Source organism: Hyla sarda, chromosome 1 (assembly GCF_029499605.1).
Source record: "Hyla sarda isolate aHylSar1 chromosome 1, aHylSar1.hap1, whole genome shotgun sequence".
Taxonomy (NCBI): domain Eukaryota; kingdom Metazoa; phylum Chordata; class Amphibia; order Anura; family Hylidae; genus Hyla; species Hyla sarda.
In genome coordinates, this window is record NC_079189.1 from 132,709,622 (window position 1) to 132,729,571 (window position 19,950).

The following is a 19,950-nucleotide window of genomic DNA, read 5'->3' on the forward strand; positions in this document are numbered from 1 at the left end:
GGAGGGGCTCTTCTTTTCTTATCCGCGAACTTCTTCATGCGTGATGAAGCCTGTAAGAGAGAATTTTGGGTCTCTCTCCATATGATGGAAAGGTCACGAGAAATTTCATCCACAGCGGGCAGACCAGAGGGCAAGGGAGTAGGGAGGGGGGGAAGAGGGTGACGGCCGTACACCACGAAAAATGGGGATTTGGAGGAAGACTCAGAGACCCTGAAGTTATACGAGAATTCGGCCCATGGGAGGAGATCTGCCCAGTCATCCTGGCGGGAGGAAACAAAATGTCGCAAATAATCACCCAAGATCTGGTTAATTCTTTCTACTTGTCCATTGGACTGGGGATGATATGCAGAAGAAAAATTTAATTTAATCTTGAGTTGTTTACAGAGAGCCCTCCAGAATTTAGACACGAATTGGACGCCTCTATCCGAGACAATCTGCGTAGGCAACCCGTGAAGACGAAAAATGTGTACAAAAAATTGTTTAGCCAACTGAGGCGCAGAAGGAAGACCAGGAAGAGGGATGAAATGTGCCATTTTGGAGAATCGATCAACGACCACCCAAATAACAGTGTTGCCACGGGAAGGGGGTAAATCAGTAATAAAATCCATACCAATCAGAGACCAAGGCTGTTTGGGGACAGGCAGAGGATGAAGAAAACCAGCGGGCTTCTGGCGAGGAGTCTTATCCCGGGCACAGATAGTGCAGGCTCGCACAAAGTCCACAACATCCGTCTCCAGAGTCGGCCACCAATAGAAGCGGGAGATGAGTTGCATAGATTTCTTGATACCCGCATGACCTGCGAGATGGGAGGAGTGACCCCATTTGAGGATTCCGAGGCGTTGGCGAGGAGAAACAAAGGTCTTTCCTGGAGGAGTCTGCCTGATGGAGGCAGGAGAAGTGGAGATCAGGCAGTCAGGTGGAATGATGTGTTGCGGAGAGAGTTCAACTTCTGAGGCATCCGAGGAACGAGAAAGAGCATCGGCCCTAATGTTCTTATCGGCAGGACGAAAGTGAATCTCAAAATTAAATCGGGCAAAGAACAGAGACCACCGGGCCTGGCGAGGATTCAGCCGTTGGGCAGACTGGAGGTAGGAGAGGTTCTTGTGGTCGGTGTAGATAATAACAGGAGAACTTGATCCCTCCAGCAGATGCCTCCATTCCTCAAGTGCTAATTTAATGGCTAGAAGCTCTCGATCCCCGATGGAGTAGTTCCTCTCCGCTGGAGAGAAGGTCCTAGAGAAAAAACCACAAGTGACAGCATGCCCGGAAGAATTCTTTTGTAGAAGAACAGCTCCAGCTCCCACTGAGGAGGCATCAACCTCCAATAGGAAGGGTTTGGAAGGGTCAGGTCTGGAGAGGACGGGAGCCGAAGAAAAGGCAGACTTGAGTCGTTTAAAGGCGTCTTCTGCTTGAGGAGGCCAGGACTTGGGATCAGCATTTTTTTTGGTTAAAGCCACGATAGGAGCCACAATGGTAGAAAAATGTGGAATAAATTGCCTGTAATAATTGGCGAACCCCAAAAAGCGTTGGATAGCACGGAGTCCGGAGGGGCGTGGCCAATCTAAGACGGCAGAAAGTTTGTCTGGATCCATCTGTAGTCCCTGGCCAGAGACCAAATATCCTAGAAAAGGAAGAGATTGGCATTCAAACAGACATTTCTCAATTTTGGCATAGAGTTGGTTGTCACGAAGTCTCTGAAGAACCATACGGACATGCTGGTGTGTTCTTCTAGATTGGCAGAAAAAATTAGGATATCGTCCAGATATACAACAACACAGGAGTATAACAGATCACGAAAAATTTCATTGACAAAGTCTTGGAAGACGGCAGGGGCGTTGCACAGGCCAAAGGGCATGACCAGATACTCAAAGTGTCCATCTCTGGTGTTAAATGCCGTTTTCCACTCGTCCCCCTCTCTGATGCGGATGAGGTTATAGGCGCCTCTTAAGTCCAATTTAGTAAAGATGTGGGCACCTTGGAGGCGATCAAAGAGTTCAGAGATGAGGGGTAAGGGGTAGCGGTTCTTAACCGTGATTTTATTAAGACCGCGGTAGTCAATGCAAGGACGTAGGGAGCCATCTTTTTTGGACACAAAGAAAAATCCGGCTCCGGCAGGAGAGGAGGATTTACGGATAAAGCCCTTTTTAAGATTCTCCTGGACGTATTCGGACATGGCAAGAGTCTCTGGGGCAGAGAGAGGATAAATTCTGCCCCGGGGTGGAGTAGTGCCCGGGAGGAGGTCGATAGGGCAATCATAAGGCCTGTGAGGAGGTAGAGTCTCAGCTTGTTTTTTGCAGAAAACATCCGCGAAGTCCATATAGGCCTTAGGAAGACCGGTTACTGGAGGAACCACAGAGTTACGGCAAGGGTTACTGGGAACCGGTTTTAGACAGTTCTTGGAACAAGAGGACCCCCAACTCTTGATCTCCCCAGTGGACCAATCCAGGGTTGGGGAATGAAGTTGAAGCCAGGGAAGTCCAAGGAGAATTTCCGAGGTGCAATTGGGGAGGACCAAAAGTTCAATCCTCTCATGATGAGATCCGATGCTCATAAGAAGGGGCTCCGTGCGGAAACGTATGGTACAGTCCAATCTTTCATTATTTACACAATTGATGTAGAGGGGTCTGGCGAGACTGGTCACGGGGATGTTGAACCTGTTGACGAGAGAGGCCAAAATAAAATTTCCTGCAGATCCAGAGTCCAAGAAGGCCACTGTAGAGAAGGAGAAGGCAGAGGCAGACATCCGCACAGGCACAGTAAGACGTGGAGAAGCAGAGTAGACATCAAGGACTGTCTCACCTTTGTGCGGAGTCAGCGTACGTCTTTCCAGGCGGGGAGGACGGATAGGACAATCCCTCAGGAAGTGTTCGGTACTAGCACAGTACAGGCAGAGGTTCTCCATACGGCGTCGTGTCCTCTCTTGAGGTGTCAGGCGAGACCGGTCGACCTGCATAGCCTCCACGGCGGGAGGCACAGGAACAGATTGCAGGGGACCAGAGGAGAGAGGAGCCGAGGAGAAGAAACGCCCCGTGCGAACAGAGTCCATATCTTGGCGGAGTTCCTGACGCCTTTCGGAAAAACGCATGTCAATGCGAGTGGCTAGGTGAATAAGTTCATGTAGATTAGCAGGAATTTCTCGTGCGGCCAGAACATCTTTAATGTTGCTGGATAGGCCTTTTTTGAAGGTCGCGCAGAGGGCCTCATTATTCCAGGACAATTCTGAAGCAAGAGTACGGAATTGTACGGCATACTCGCCAACGGAAGAATTACCCTGGACCAGGTTCAACAGGGCAGTCTCAGCAGAAGAGGCTCGGGCAGGTTCCTCAAAGACACTTCGGATTTCCGAGAAGAAGGAGTGTACAGAGGCAGTGACAGGGTCATTGCGGTCCCAGAGCGGTGTGGCCCATGACAGGGCTTTTCCGGACAGAAGGCTGACTACGAAAGCCACCTTAGACCTTTCAGTGGGAAACAGGTCCGACATCATCTCCAGATGCAGGGAACATTGGGAAAGAAAGCCACGGCAAAACTTAGAGTCCCCATCAAATTTATCCGGCAAGGATAAGCGTATCCCAGGAGCGGCCACTCGCTGCGGAGGAGGTGCAGGAGCTGGCGGAGGAGATGACTGCTGAAGCTGTGGTAGTAACTGTTGTAGCATAACGGTCAGTTGAGACAGCTGTTGGCCTTGTTGCGCTATCTGTTGTGACTGCTGGGCGACCACCGTGGTGAGGTCAGCGACAACTGGCAGAGGAACTTCAGCGGGATCCATGGCCGGATCTACTGTCACGATGCCGGCTGGCAGGTAGTGGATCCTCTGTACCAGAGAGGGATTGGCGTGGACCGTGCTAGTGGACCGGTTCTAAGCCACTACTGGTTTTCACCAGAGCCCGCCGCAAAGCGGGATGGTCTTGCTGCGGCGGTAGTGACCAGGTCGTATCCACTAGCAACGGCTCACCTCTCTGGCTGCTGAAGATAGGCGCGGTACAAGGGAGTAGGCAGAAGCAAGGTCGGACGTAGCAGAAGGTCGGGGCAGGCAGCAAGGATCGTAGTCAGGGGCAACGGCAGAAGGTCTGGAACACAGGCTGGGAACACACAAGGAACGCTTTCACTGGCACAATGGCAACAAGATCCGGCAAGGGAGTGCAGGGGAAGTGAGGTGATATAGGGAAGTGCACAGGTGAACACACTAATTGGAACCACTGCGCCAATCAGCGGCGCAGTGGCCCTTTAAATCGCAGAGACCCGGCGCGCGCGCGCCCTAGGGAGCGGGGCCGCGCGCGCCGGGACAGAACAGACGGAGAGCGAGTCAGGTAGGGGAGCCGGGGTGCGCATCGCGAGCGGGCGCTACCCGCATCGCGAATCGCATCCCGGCTGGCAGCGGAATCGCAGCGCCCCGGGTCAGAGGACGTGACCGGAGCGCTGCAGCGGGGAGAGTGAAGCGAGCGCTCCGGGGAGGAGCGGGGACCCGGAGCGCTCGGCGTAACAGCTTTTTGGCAGGTTCTACTTTTATTCCCTCTTCTGCTGTCTATATTGTTTTTCACAGTATTAAGTGGAGTCTGGTTCTAGGAATTGTAGCTTGAACTAGAATAATCAACTTACAGGCACCAGACTGGAACTTAACAGGCTTGTCTTGTGCCCCCAGTGTCACAGTACTTGCTCTGATCTGTTCTGGGAGAAAGGGCACTTGAGGAAAAATTGTTTTGTCTAATGTATACACAGATCACTGACAACAATGATTTAATGAGCTAAGAAACTACATCATAAGCTTGTACAAATACCTTTAATCTCCTGAAAGGCCTAGAAATGTATTATAGATATGCAGAGTTCTTCTTTTAAGTGTATAAAGGTAAACAACAAGGAAGGAGAGTCCAGCACTTCAGTATGAAAACAGTTTACCGATGCTGGTTAAACATCTATATACAGTCCAATGTGTTTTCACATGAGACAGATCTTAATTGTATAGACTGAATTACACAATAACTGCTTTTCCTGTTAAAAAAATGGTCATTAATTGAAGGTTTCATATATTAATCCTTTAACCTCTTAAGGACCCATGACGTATGCATACGTCATGAGTCCCGGTCCTGCGATATAACGCGGGGTCACACGGTGACCCCGCATCATATCGCGGCGGGCCTGGCGTCATAGTGAAGCCGGGCCCCTCCTCTAATAGCGCGCGGCACTGATCGCTGTGCTGAGCGCTATTAACCCTTTAGCCGCGCGCTCAAAACTGAGCCGCGTGGCTAAAAACGAAAGTAAAAGTGCCCGGCTAGCTCAGGGAGCTGTTCGGGATTGCCGCGGTATAATCGCGGCATCCCGAACAGCTGTAGCACAGGAGGAGGTCTTCTTACCTTCTCCTGTGCTGTCCGATCGCCGAATGAATGCTTCAAGCCTGAGATCCAGGCTTGAGCATTCAATCGCCGAAAACCCTGATTGATCCATTCCTATGGAGATGGATCAATCAGTGTAAAAGATCAGTACATGCAATGTTATAGCCCCCTATAGGAGCTATAATATTGCATAAGAAAAGTGTAAAAAAATCATTAACCCTTTCAATTATCCCTTCCCCTAATAAAAGTTTGAATCACCCGGCATTTCCAAAAATAAAAAAAACATTATGTAAATAATAATAGAAATAAACATATGTGGTATTGCCGCGTGTGGAAATGTCCGAATTATAAAAATATACCACTTTTTAAACCGCTCGTTCAATGGCGTACGCGCAAAAAAATTCCAAAGTCCAAAATAGCGCATTTTTGATCACTTTTTATACCACAAAAAAGTGAATAAAAAGTGATCAAAAAGTCTGATCAGAACAAAAATCATACCGCTAAAAACTTCAGATGACAGCGCAAAAAATGAGTCCTCAAAGTGCCCAGAACACAGAAAAATAAAAAAGTTATAGGGGTCAAAATATTACCATTTTAAACGTATACATTTTCCTGCATGTATTCATGATTTTTTTCGGAAGTGATACAAATTCAAACCTATACAAGTAGGGTATCATTTTAACCGTATGGACCTACAGAATAAAGATAAGGTATCATTTTTGACAAAAAATGTACTGCGTAAAAACAGAAGCCCCCAAAACTTACAAAATAGTGTTTTTTCATCAATTTTGTCGCACATTGATTTTTTTTCCCATTTCACCGTAGATTTTTGGATAAAATGACTAATGTCATTACAAAGTAGAATTAGTGACGCAAAAATTAAGCCATTATATATAATTTTAGGTGAAAATTTTTAAGAGTTATGATTTTTTAAAGTTAAGGAGGAAAAATTGAAAATGAAAAAACGGAAAAAGCCCGGGTCCTTAAGGGGTTAAAGACACATCCCATCTTGGTCTTGAGGACACAACCAGTTTTAAATATACAGCAATTTTGTAACTTTTGGAGGATTACGTTTTTACACAGTACACTTTATGGTTAAAATGGTGAATGTTCTCTTTAGTCTGTGGGTCAATATGATTAAAATGATACCCAATTTATACAGCTTTTTGTTTATTGTATCTACATTTGACCCTATTCCTGTATCTGTGATGTACCTAAAATGTTTTGGTCTGCAAACCTTTTGATTCTAATGCAGGAAAAGTATAGATTAAATGACTTGATTCCCTAGCAAACTATGTTCAGTCTATTAAACTCAACCAGGCCGCTTTTTCCAACCCAGAAGAACAAGAAAAATGTGAGGAAACCTAAGGGAGGAAGTCCAAGCTAGAGAGAGCTATCTTGCACTCAAAGGAGACTTGGTGAAACACAAAAAAAAATCCTGTTATCTAATCCATGATGGTAAAATGTCCATACGGACCACACACATAAAACAATGACACGCTTCACTATCCTTAATCAATGGGATAATACATTAGACCGTAGGTTATAAATGAATAGACTTCTGAGAATGTGCAGTCCACTCACTATGCCTCATTATACTGTACACCTGTGAACAAATCATTCAACACAAAGTTAACACATTGGCCCTCATTTACTAAGAGTGGAGTGTAGGTTTCTTTGTGGGTTTTAATTCCCTACAATTTATTTTCCATGGTATTTACTAAGGTTTCCCTACGTTTTCCACTTTCCCTACACTTTGCTTTTTTTACACATGCTCTGATCTCTCTGGTTTTCCTCAGAGAGACCACGCCCCTTTTTCAGATTTTCTTAGCAAAATGGAGAGTTAGTTGTTTTTTTTTCAATTCTGACACAAATTCTGGCACAAAATAAATCTGTCTCAGACAGAATTTCTGGCACAATGCGACAGAATCTGCCGCAAAACAAACATGTCAGGTTTGCAATAATAAATGAGGGCCATTGTGTGAAAAACAGATATGCAGTAAACAGATGCAAATAATAATATTAAAGGGGTACTCCCATGGAAACCTTTTTTTTTTTTTAATCAACTGGTGCCAGAAAGTTAAACAGATTTGTAAATCACTTCCATTAAAAAATCTTAATCCTTCCAGTACTTTTTAGGGGCTGTATACTAAAGAGAAATATAAAAAAAGAAATGCATTTCCTGTGATGTCCTGACCACAGTGCTCTCTGCTGATCTCTGCTGTCCATTTTAGGAACTGTCCAGAACAGGAGAAAATCCCCATAGCAAACATATGCTGCTCTGGACAGTTCCTAAAATGGACAGCAGAGGTCAGCAGAGAGCACTGTGGTCAGGACATCACAGGAAATGCAGTTCTTTTTTGTATTTCTCTTTAGTATACAGCCCCTAAAAAGTACTGGAAGGATTAAGATTTTTTAATAGAAGTGATTTACAAAATCTGTTTAACTTTCTGGCACCAGTTGATTAAAAAAAAATAATAATAATTTCCACGGGAGTACCCCTTTAACAATAAAATGAATACTGTATATAACATTTTAGTTCTATTATTGTATTAACAGTAGGAACTCCAAATTGTATGAGCCTGTACGCTTTCCCATACCTATATTCCACATATTATGGTGATCCGGACCTATTCACAATAAGGTGACTTCCACAAACATTTTACACTACATAAGAAGTCAACTACCACACATCAATGTATGCAATAAAATATAAATCTTTTATTAGTCACCATTATAATCATGTACATAGAAAGATCAATAATGCTGTTCACAAGCAGAGAGCTTAAATGGGCAAGTGGTGTCTACAATATATTACAAAAATAACAGTATGATAACTATAAAGGTCTTCAGCAGGACACAGGACTTGTGACATATATAACACAAAGCAAAAAGTGTATTCAATTGTATAGATACGCAGTGTATCATAAAATTTATTAATCCTACAAGGAGATAGCAACCGCAACCCATATGTAAATGACAAGTGCAAAAATGGGTCATCTAGCCTGTGGTTATAAATGGGTTGCTCTGATCCCAAAGTTACACTTACCCATGGCTAAGGATGGAGACACCAACTGCTTGGCCCCGAACACATGCTTTTGTGTCTTCCTTAGGGGGTGTATGTAGTGACTCAACTAGATAAGATAACTATTTATAATTGAAAATAAAAGGAAAGACAAGAAAAAGAGGAAGAAAAGGAAAAAATGCAAAAAACAAGAAGTAAACAAAAAATGAAAACCAAATATATACATGCACATACAGAACATTACTTCACATGTACAAAATGTAATACAATTTGAAAAAAAAAAACATTATGCAGAATGAATTAAGTTTTAAGGGAACAAAAACTTAATAGAAAAACAGGACATTGTATGAAAGTTAAGTCCCTTTGGAATATGTGTTTTTAGTTTAAGTATCCCCAAAAAAACTTCCCTTGTGTAGTTTTTTTTATTTTTTTTTAAATTTTTTATCCAATTACCCCCTTTTGTGGGTCCATAAACATATTCTATAGTGTTACCTGCATAGAAACTACTGATTCCTGATGGACTTCTCTAAAGTGTTCTGATGCACCAGAGGCAGGTCTAGTGTGAACTCTGTTCATGTTCCTTGCCCCGGCAACATCTTCTGCAATGCGTAGTTTGAGTTTCTAGCATGTGTATCTAATGTAATATTTTGAGCAGGCCACGCAGATGATGCAGTATACCAAATTTGTGGACATGCATAAAATACACAATAATATTCTATGTGATTGCATTTATACACTGCTCAAAAAAATTAAGGGAACACTAAGATAACACATCCTAGATCTGAATGAATGAACTAATCGTATGAAATACTTTTGTTTTTACATAGTGGAATGTGCTGACAACAAAATCACACAAACATTTTATGGTGTAACATGGCGGTGGATGGAGCGAGACATGATGTCCCAGATGTGCTCAATCGGATTCAGGTCTGGGGAATGGGGTGGCAGTCCATAGCATCAATACCTTCCTCTTACAGGAACTGCTGACACATTCCAGCCACATGAGGTCCAGCATTGTCTTGCATTCGGAGGAACCCTGGTCCAACCTCACCAGCATATGGTCTCACAAGGGGTCTGAGGATCTCATCCCGATACCTAATGGCAGTCAGGCTACCTCTGACAAGCACATGGAGGGCTGCACGGCCACCCAAAGAAATGCCACCCCACACCATTACTGACCCACCGCCAAACCGGTCATGCTTGAAGATGTTGCAGGCAGCAGAAAGTTCTCCACGGCATCTCCAGACTCTGTCACATCTGTCACATGTGCTCAGTGTGAACCTGCTTTCATCTGTGAAGAGCACAGGGCACCAGTGGTGAACTTGCCAATCTTGGTGTTCTCTGGCAAATGCCAAATGTCCAGCATGGTGTTGGGCTGCAAGCACATTTCATGAATATATAGACGAATATTCCTCATATATTCGCGAATTTCGCGTATTCGTTATATTCGCATATTTGCGTATTCAAGGAAGAAAACAGCGAGGGGGTGGGCAACTTTACTATTCGTTGCTAGGGATGTTGTTGATAACCTCTGACAAGTGTATTTGCAGAATTCTAATTGGCCCACAAGTGAAAAGAACAAATATGCCAATATTCACATATGCAAATATTCACATATGCGCATATGCAGAAAAAAGCTAATATTCGCAATTTCAAATATATAGCGACTATATTCGCAATATTCGCTATAAAAATTTGAAATGCGAATATTAGTGCCCAACACTATTGACTTGGACTTACATTGTGTTTTACCAAGTCTCTATTAAGTGCTGGATATCTATCTGTTTAGATTCCTCCTGCAGGCTTCCTCCCATTTACCTTGCATAATGCTGTAGGTGCGGAAGTGTATTCTCTGCAGCTGGAGCGGCAGTTTCCGGGGACTGACTCCCTATCAGTGAGCTGTATTTGTTCCTTTTCCTTTCTTGTGATAAAAGAAAAAATGAGAGGGGACCCTCATTCCGTGATCCTTATTCCATTAATTCAGCATTCTCCTTTCTGGTTATCTATTCCCTAATAGAAAATAAAAAATAGGCTACAGGGATCATCAAATGTCAGACACTATTCACCTATAATAATAATAATTCTTTATATTTATATAATTCTTTATATTCTGCTGCATTGCACACTCAAATTGCTCCTTGTCCCCATTGGGGCTCACAATCTAAACTTATCAATATGTTTTTTTTTAATGTTTTTTTTTTAAGTGTGAGAGGAAACCGGAGTACCCCACAAACACGGAGAGGACATTGTATACCTTCTGCCCAACCAGGAAAGAGTTAAAGGGGTACTCCGGTGGTCAACGTGTTTTTCCATTTTTGACTTACCCTATTTGTTTTGTTTCATTTCTATTCTTGTTGTTTAGCCTACTCTATTTCCGTTCTTTGTTGTCTTTTTATCCCCCACTTTGTTTTCCTATCTTTGCTTCTATTTCCTGTTTCTTGCTGTGCTGAAAACTACAAATCCCAGCATGCCACATGCCTTGCTGGTTTGGGGCGGCTCCTTTTTTGTTTTTGTTTGTTTGTTCCACCCTTTACCCACCCTACTATTTTCCCGGGTCATCCCCCTTATACACAGCAAACTAATATAATCAGCCTTGGTTGGGATAAAAATGGCATGCACACACAATAGGGACTACAACTCCCAGCATGTGTCATTCAGGAGTCTTCAGTCTGTGGTATAACACAAGCATGCTGCTTCTGTAGTCTCCTGGGGGTTGTAGTTCACCACACCTCTGTAGGGCATACACCAGTGTTTCCCAACCAGGGTGCCTCCAGGTGTTGCAAAACTACAACTCCCAGCACGCCCTGACAGCCTTTTGGCATGCTAGGAGTTGTAGTTTTGCAACAGCTGGAGGCACACTGGTTGGGAAACACTGGGCATGACGTGTATGCTGAATAGGCTAGAATAGGGTAGAACTAGCTGAATAGGCTAGAACAGTGATTCCCAACCAGTGTACCTCCAGCTGTTGCAAATCTACAACTCCCAGCATGCCCAAAGTCTGTCAGGGCATGCAGTGAGTTGTATTTATGCAACAGCTGGAGGCACACTGGTTTGTAAACACTAGCATACACACACAACAGGGACTACAACTCCCAGCATGTGTCATTCAGGAGTCCCCCCTCCCCCTTCACATATAGGGGGAGATTTATCAAAACCTGTGCAGAGGAAAACTTGCCCAGTTGCCCATAGCAACCAATCATCTTGCTGCTTTCATTTTTATGAAGGCCTGTGAAAAATGAAAGAAGATTGGTTGCTGTGGGCAACTGGGCAAGTTTTCCTCTGTACAGGTTTTGATAAATCTCCCCCATAGAGATCATTCCCAGTATGAGATTTATTCCCCTGCAGTCCATACATCCTCCCCTTCAGATAACACACTTATCTTCTCTGTGTTTCTTCTCTGTGCAGACCTGCGTCCTTAGAATAAAGAGCAGGGGGAGGGGAGGTGAGGAGATGTGTACTCAGCTGGATGAGATGAGGGGGCGTGGCTTATTCCTCTCATGCAGAGAAAAAAAAAAACAAAAAAAAACTGTGACATCTTGTCCACAACAGACTCAGAACTCTGGACAACAGTAAAAAAAAACCCTCTGAACTACAGAACTTCCTGCCCAACAAACAGGTAAGAAAAACACACACATGCTGCCAAAACATATAACACATCTATATTGCAAAAAAACTAAACTTACAAAGAAGATGCCATATAGTCAACAATATTAACCACCGGAGTACCCCTTTAATTAATCATGATCTGCATCACCATTGAACTCTTTGGGGACACTATGAGGTGATGTCTATACATTTGTACTTGGATCGCCTGTAGGCAATCCAAAAGTTGTGGCATAAGCCTGAGCTGCCGTGTAACAAGATCACTATTATATGCTTTCTCACTGATAACAACATTTGTTTTTATGCACATATGAGCATATGGTGCAAGGTGTCTAAGTATTGGAACTTTTGGTATGTATAAAGCCTGATGGGCTGTATTTGTGTGAGGGGCGGAAGTAATTATCGCTCCCTGCACTTCCAGGTGGGGCTTATTGGGAACAGGTGGGGGCGTGTGTATATAACTTCCGCCTCTCCTACAGGGGTGGAGCACGTGTCGTTTGTGGAACCCTCCCAACCCTCCCTTATCTTATTCCTTACTGGATTGCTTACTTATTCCAATTGGATTTGCTGAGTGAGAACAGTTTTATGTTCCGTGGTCAGGGAACAGTTAACGTCTCTGGCTTTTTCAGCTTTAGCCTCTGTTGTCCAATAGCCTTTAGGGTGTGTCTATTTATGTTCAGCGCTGAATAGCTTCAGTGCATGTGATACTTCATTTGGACTTCATTAGATCTTGCTACTGCCATGCTGTTAATGGAGGCTTTGGGTGAAACTCTTCTGATTGAGCTTTTAATTAGAGATGAGTGAACTTCGTCGAATTTTCCGAAAAAGTTTGTTTAGATCTGAATTTTTTGTTGCAAATCTATATTAATAAAGGCTATTTCTAGCCTACAAACAGCCTCAATAGGGGTATAGAACACTTTTCTGTGTTCTAACACGCATATGGAGTGTGCTGGGTTAGTGAAATGAAACTGTTATTTAGAATAACATACAGATTATTCTATTGCTTTTGGAATCACTGCCGCAGAGTGGCACAATGACAGAACCTGGAGGCGGCATCAGTGTGAGGAGACTATATAGTGGCTGAATGACACAGCGTGGAGGTGTTGGCAGCATGAGGAGACCATATAGTGGCTGAATTACACAGTGTGGAGGTGTTGGCAGCATGAGGACACCATATAGTGGCTGAATGACACAGCGTGAAGGTGTTGGCAGCATGAGGAGACCATATAGTGGCTGAATGACACAGCTTGGATGAGGCTGAAGCATGAGGACACCATACAGTGGCTGAATGACACAATGTGGAGATGTTGGCAGCATGAGGAAACAATATAGACGTTAAATGACACAGTGTGGAGGTGTTGGTAGCATGAGGAGACCATATAGTGGCTGAATGACACAGTGTGGAAGTGTTGGCATAATGAGGACACCATATAGTAGCACAGCCAGGAGTTGCCAGCAGCATGAGTAGGCATTAGGCCTTCACAATCCCTATGATCAAAAGATTAATTTAGAAATTTAAACCAAAGATTTTGGATAGCTGGTGCTACCTACCATAACAAAATTTTTATTACCAGACCCAGGCACAGCAGCAGCATCAGTTAACCACATATTGCCTGAAGGACACATCCTGGAGTTGGCTGAAGCATGAGTACACACCAGGGCTTCACAATCCCCAAGAAAAAACACAAGAATTTTTTTAATTTAAAATGAAGATTTTGGATAGCTGGTGCTACCTATCATAACATTTTAATTCCCAGACCTAGGCCCAGCAGCGGCATCAGTAAACCATATATTGCCTGAATGACACAGCATGGAGTTGGCTGATGCATGAGTACACACCAGGGCTTTACAATCCCTAAGAAAAAACACAATATTTTTTGAAATTTTAGAAGACGATTTTGGAGCGGGTGCTACCTATCAAAATTTTTTAATTCCCAGACCTAGGGCCAGCAGACGCATGAGTAAATCCTATATTGCCTGAATTATACAGCCTGGAGTTGGCTGATGCATGAGTAGACACCAGGACTTCACAGTCCCTAAAAAAACAACAACAATATTTGAAATTGTTGAAGAAGATTTTTGATAGCGGGTGCTACCTATCATAAAATTTTAATTCCCAGACCCAGCAGCGGCATTAGTAAACCATATATTGCCTGAATGACACAGCCTGGAGTTGGCTGATGCATTGAGTACACACTAGGGCTTCACAATCCCTAAAAAAAAACACAACAATTTTTGAAATTTAAAAAGAAGATTTTGGCTAGCGGGTGCTACCTATCATAAAATTTTAATTCCCAGACCCAGGGCCAGCAGCGGCATCAGAAAACCATATATTGCCTGAATGACACAGCCTGGAGTAGGCTGATGCATGAGTAGACACCAGGGCTTCACAATCGCTAAAAAAAAAAAACACAAACATTTTTGAAATTTTTGAAGAAGATTTTGGATAGTGGGAGCTACCTATCATAAAATTTTAATTCCCAGACCCAGGACCAGCAGCGGCATGAGTAAACCATATATTGCCTCAATGACACAGCCTGGAGTTGGCTGATGCATTGAGTACACACCAGGGCTTCACAATCCCTAAAACAAAAACACAACAATTTTTGAAATTTTAGAAGAAGATTTTGGATAGCAGGTGCTACCTATCATAACATTTTAATTCCCAGACCCAGGGCCAGCAGCGGCATCAGTAAACCATATATTGCCTGAATGACACAGCCTGGAGTTGGCTGAAGCATGAGGAGACCATTGAAATGTGTGATTTTTTTTTTTTGAAATTTAAATCAAAGTTTGAGTGTCCCGGACCCCGGCGTGTGGGTTCTCTCTGAAATAAAATGCTGCAATTCCTGGCCACAAGATGGCTGCTGATTATATAGGGCTTCCTTGCCCATGTCCTCACATGTGGATCCACCATTTTAGATGCCCTGGAGCCTGGACTGCACTAAATGGAGTTTAATGAAGCGATTCGTGCAATCGCATCGCGGTGATGTTCGGATTCGTTGCAAAGCTAATCTTTCCTGAAATTTGTAACAAATTCGGATTCGCCAGATTTGATTCGCTCATCCCTAGTTATGGATAGTAGTTTAATAAGGACAGAACGTTTATCCAGGGATTTATTCTGATTGCCATATTTGAAGTGAGGAAGACAATTTTCCCAATGGAATAGGACAATTTGAACCAGCCTTATAAGGGTTTTTTTTTGCCTTTCTTTAGATCATCACAGTAGAGACACAAAGGATTATGAGTTTTTCTATTTATTTATTTTTTAAATTGAAGAAGAAAATTAGGTTCTTAGCACACAACTGATCAAATAGTGTGTACCATCCCACCGCAGTAAGGTGACCTCATCGGGATGGACTCTACACTAACTCTCTTTGCCTAACATTAAGCCTATAATTTCTGGGCATGTACGATGCTAAAACCACCCAGGTGTAATGGTAGGGCATATAACCAATATGTAGACAGCTACTCTCCCCACATACAATACTAAATATATATATATATATATATATATATATATATATATATATAAATATTGTCATTTGCACAGCCAAAAGAATCACTATAAATATAGATGTTCATACTACCATGACTGAAATACAAATACGAACACAAAACTTACAGCAACACACTACAAGTACTAAGATACACACACACATATATAGTATCTCACATTTACCCCTCAAACTTTTGTTGCCAAGGATTAGACATTAAACAACACTGTTTTACAGACTGTGCACTCACTAGTCTTATTTCCTCAGTGTTGTGATATGAAAAGATATATTAAAATACTTACAAAATTGTGAGACATCTACTCACTTATGCAAGAATATATATATATATATATATATATATATATATATATATATGTATATATATCTGAAAGGCTGACTTGTGAGTCGCTCACCCTGTGCACGCCCACCTCGCCACCTGTGCCGTAGACCGTCCGGTACCGCCTCCGGCTGCTCACTTGTGAAGGAAAGAACAAGGACTGGCACTAGGTTGCAGGTAAAAACTTCTTATTTCTTTATTTGAAGATTCTGCAGTACAGGGTAGAAAGGCTGACGCATTTCGCTAAAGAGCTTAATCGTAGACTGCCGTACAATCACAGAGAGCACTGCGTTAAAAACTATTTCATATTTATTATTTATAATTTGCAGGACTAAGAGCTTCCATAACAATAAATTATGTTGTAAACATGGATTTTAACCTCTATTAATTCTATGTTTTTAGAAACCGCAGTGCATGTAAATAAAGTGTGAACTGGACATACAAATTATCATGTATATGGGGAAACCAAAGGGAGGAGGGAGGGAGGAAGGGAGGGGGAAACGAGGGAGAGGGAATCGACTTGGCAAGGGGAAGAAAAAAAAGGGATTTTTTGTATTTATTATTATCTAAGCGCACACAGGAAAGGCACACATTGCGATTAGTACACAATGTTACACACTATTGCATATTATGTGAAAAGGTGTCAATATTTATGCGTAAATATTAATAGGAGGTAATAAAAAGAGACCTCTATAATGATGAACAGTTTTTTATTTTTTATTATTTATTATTATTTGTTATTAGATATTATTATTTTTATTATTATTACATCCTATTAATATTTACGCATAAATATTGACACCTTTTCACATAATATGCAATAGTGTGTAACATTGTATACTAATCGCAATGTGTGCCTTTCACGTGTCCGCTTAGATAATAAATACAAATAATCACTTTTTTTTTCTTCCCCTTGCCAAGTCGATTCCCTTTCCCTCGTTTCCCCCTCCCTTCCTTCCTCCCTCCCTCCCCTCCTCCTCCCTTTGGTTTCCCCATATACATGATAATTTGTATGTCCAGTTCACACTTCATTTACATGCACTGCAGTTTCTAAAAACATAGAATTAATAGAGGTTAAAATCCATGTTTACAACATAATTTATTGTTATGGAAGCTCTTAGTCCTGCAAATTATAAATAATAAATATGAAATAGTTTTTAGCGCAGTGCATAGTACTTGATGAGTGTGAACAGACACCACATGTAACGTTCTAAATGGATTCCAATTCCAGGTTTTATATGAATATGTTACTAACAATGACGAGGTTAGTCATGTGACTTACACCTCCGGTATTTTAAGTTGCTCTCTGTGATTGTACGGCAGTCTACGATTAAGCTCTTTAGCGAAACGCGCCAGACTTTCTACCCTGTACTTCAGAATCTTCAAATAAAGAAATAAGACGTTTTTACCTGCAACCTAGTGCCGGACCTTGTTCTTTCCTTCATATATATATATATATATATATATATATATATATATATATATAGGGGAATATGCAAAGCAGCTCATTACACAACCTTTTCAGGTAGTGTTCCCTGGTATCAGCTTAGCTCCTGTTAAGGAATATAAAAAGCTGAACGGGATATATGCCAAGCCAGACCACTCCCCAAAAGGGAAGTTTCGACCCATCTGCAGACAGCTGTTTTTTTTTATTTATTTTTATTTTGTTTTTCCGATTCACCCAAAGTGCAATAAAAAGTGCAAATGTGTTACACTAAAAAAATGTGCACAAAGGATGCGGTCTATCGCAAGCCCTTCTCCAATAGGAGAGAGGCCCCCCAACAAACCTTACCCTCCGCCTCCGGACCAGAAGGTACCTGCGAGGTTCCAGGTTCGATGTCCCTTTTCGCCGAAGCTACTAGGGGACCACAAATGCTCCCGGCATCCCCCTTGGCGTTAGCCAAGATATCTGCCCGCAGAGCCGATAACGGTAGGTATCCTGCCAAAGCAGAAGTACCCGGGGTGTTTGCAGGGAGGTGCGGAACCTAATGGCCACACACACCTCCCCTAGACCGCCAGGAGGGATACCCAGAAGGGCTACCGCATCCTGACAAATCCTGTGAACACACAACACGCAAAAAGTGACACAAAAATAAATAAATAAGTGAATGTGTGCAGATATACTGCCCGGACATCCGGCCGGATCTATAAAAATTTCTCTGATCCTAGCCAGAAGGCCGGGAATCAAGAGGTGAGTGCCACAAGGTGAAAAGATTATGGTGCCCGTGCTTCAACTCAGTGAGCCTATCCTCCCAGTGAGTTTCGGCACCTCGGGGTCACCACTCCCCGAGGGAACAAAAGTACCTTGGCTCTAGACCCTCTCAGCCTCATGGCGAGACCCGGAGGGAACAGGTCACATCAGGGCAGCCATCGAGCTGATTCCTCAGAACCAGCCCTGGAAAGCCCTGGTACACCTGCATCCTCCATGCAGCACCCATCCCCACCAGCATGAAAACTGATAAGAACAGATACTACACTTGATCTTAGCCAAAAGGCCGAGAAGCAATCTGCAGACAGCTGTTTCAGGGTTTTTGCCCCTCATCAGTACAGAGCAGGGTGATCTGGCTTGGCTGTGGTGAAAGGCCTGAGGCTTTAAAAGGGGTCAGTACTTTCCTCAGGGAGAGGACACCTCTTCAGGTGTAACGGAGATTCAGGTTAGGCCATTTAGCACTCCGCAGGCATTCTGGGTAGGGGAATATGCAAAGCAGCTCATTACACAACCTTTTCAGGTAGTGTTCCCTGGTATCAGCTTAGCTCCTGTTAAGGAATATAAAAAGCTGAACGGGATATATGCCAAGCCAGACTACTCCCCAAAAGGGAAGTTTCGACCCATCTGCAGACAGCTGTTTCGGGGTTTTTGCCCCTCGTCAGTACAGGGCAGGGTAATTTCAATTTTACTTTATAAAAAAATAAAAGTTCTATAAATCACATAAAATACCTCAATACCATACTGCGTGCCCTTATATAGGGTTGCACATAAACTTTATAGATGGGCTTTAAAATATATTTATAGGATTTAACTGAGAGATGTACTGTTTTTCTCTTAGGGTATGTTCACACTGAGGAATTGGGGTGGAAATCAAGCAGACATTTTCTTCCTCAAAATATTGTTACTTTTCCACAAGAACTCACAGAGATTTCACGCGGAATTTCCGTGGAATTGGCGCAGAATTGGCGCGGAAATTGTGTGGAATTGGCGTGGAAATCGCTTGGAATTCCGCACGGAAATGCAGGATTCATGCGGAGGAGGAGTATCAAGTATTTATATTCATAAAAAAAAATTTCACGCGGAAATTCTGCGCCAATTCCGCACCAATTCCGCACCAATTCTGCGTCAATTCCGCGTGGAAATGCTTCTGACTGAAAAAAAAAATAATAACATTGATCTCTATGGGAGAACGACGCTGATTCCGCCTGAAAGAAAGAACATGTTCTTTCTTCAAGCGGAACAGACTTCTGCTTGAGGAAATTCCTCAGTGTGAACTGAGGGGCAGAAATTCTGTACAACTCTATGGGGATTTCACTGCTGAATGATTTGGAGAGGAAAAAAGCGAGCAGATTACTCGTGGAAATTCCTCTCCAATTCCTCAGTGTGAACATACCCTTACTGTGCACACAACTTAGGTGATGTGCAGTCAATGCTTGTATTTGAGCCAACCAAGCAAATTTGTGCAGTCTTTTGCAAAGGGTGATCCTCTCAAAGAAAAGAGTTTACAGAATGCTCTTATTTTGTGTTTTTATGTGATTCATACTCCCCGGCATTCATAGCCCCCTGTGACTTACATAACACATTTCACCAGACAACCCCTTTAAGAACCCCTTAGGTACAGTGGACAACTGGTGTCTTTCAATGATAGAAAACAGTACCTGAAGAAACAAACGACATCTCACCATAAGACTACCAGCACTATGTTTAAATATTGTTGTGGGAGAATGATGTTTTGGCTTTACACCAGCGATATTAAATCATAAAGCCTGTCCTTTATAAAGAATGTAATCTTTAGATCCACAGAACATACGGTTTTGTTAATCCTTCCGACATTGACCAGGCATTGAAGGCGCAGAGGCATATAGTCCTGTCAATGTCCTTCTGGAATGTTTTTTTGAATTTCTGAATAAACTGTGGCTGTACCTTACCTTTGAAGTAATTTTGGAAGTCTG

At 42.8% G+C, this 19,950-nt stretch overlaps 1 pseudogene; it reads right to left on the reverse strand.

The window, feature by feature from the left end:
* Positions 1-18,136: 18,136 nt before the first annotated feature.
* Positions 18,137-18,296, reverse strand: LOC130343084 (U2 spliceosomal RNA; annotated as a pseudogene).
* Between the last annotated feature and the right edge of the window lie 1,654 nt (positions 18,297-19,950).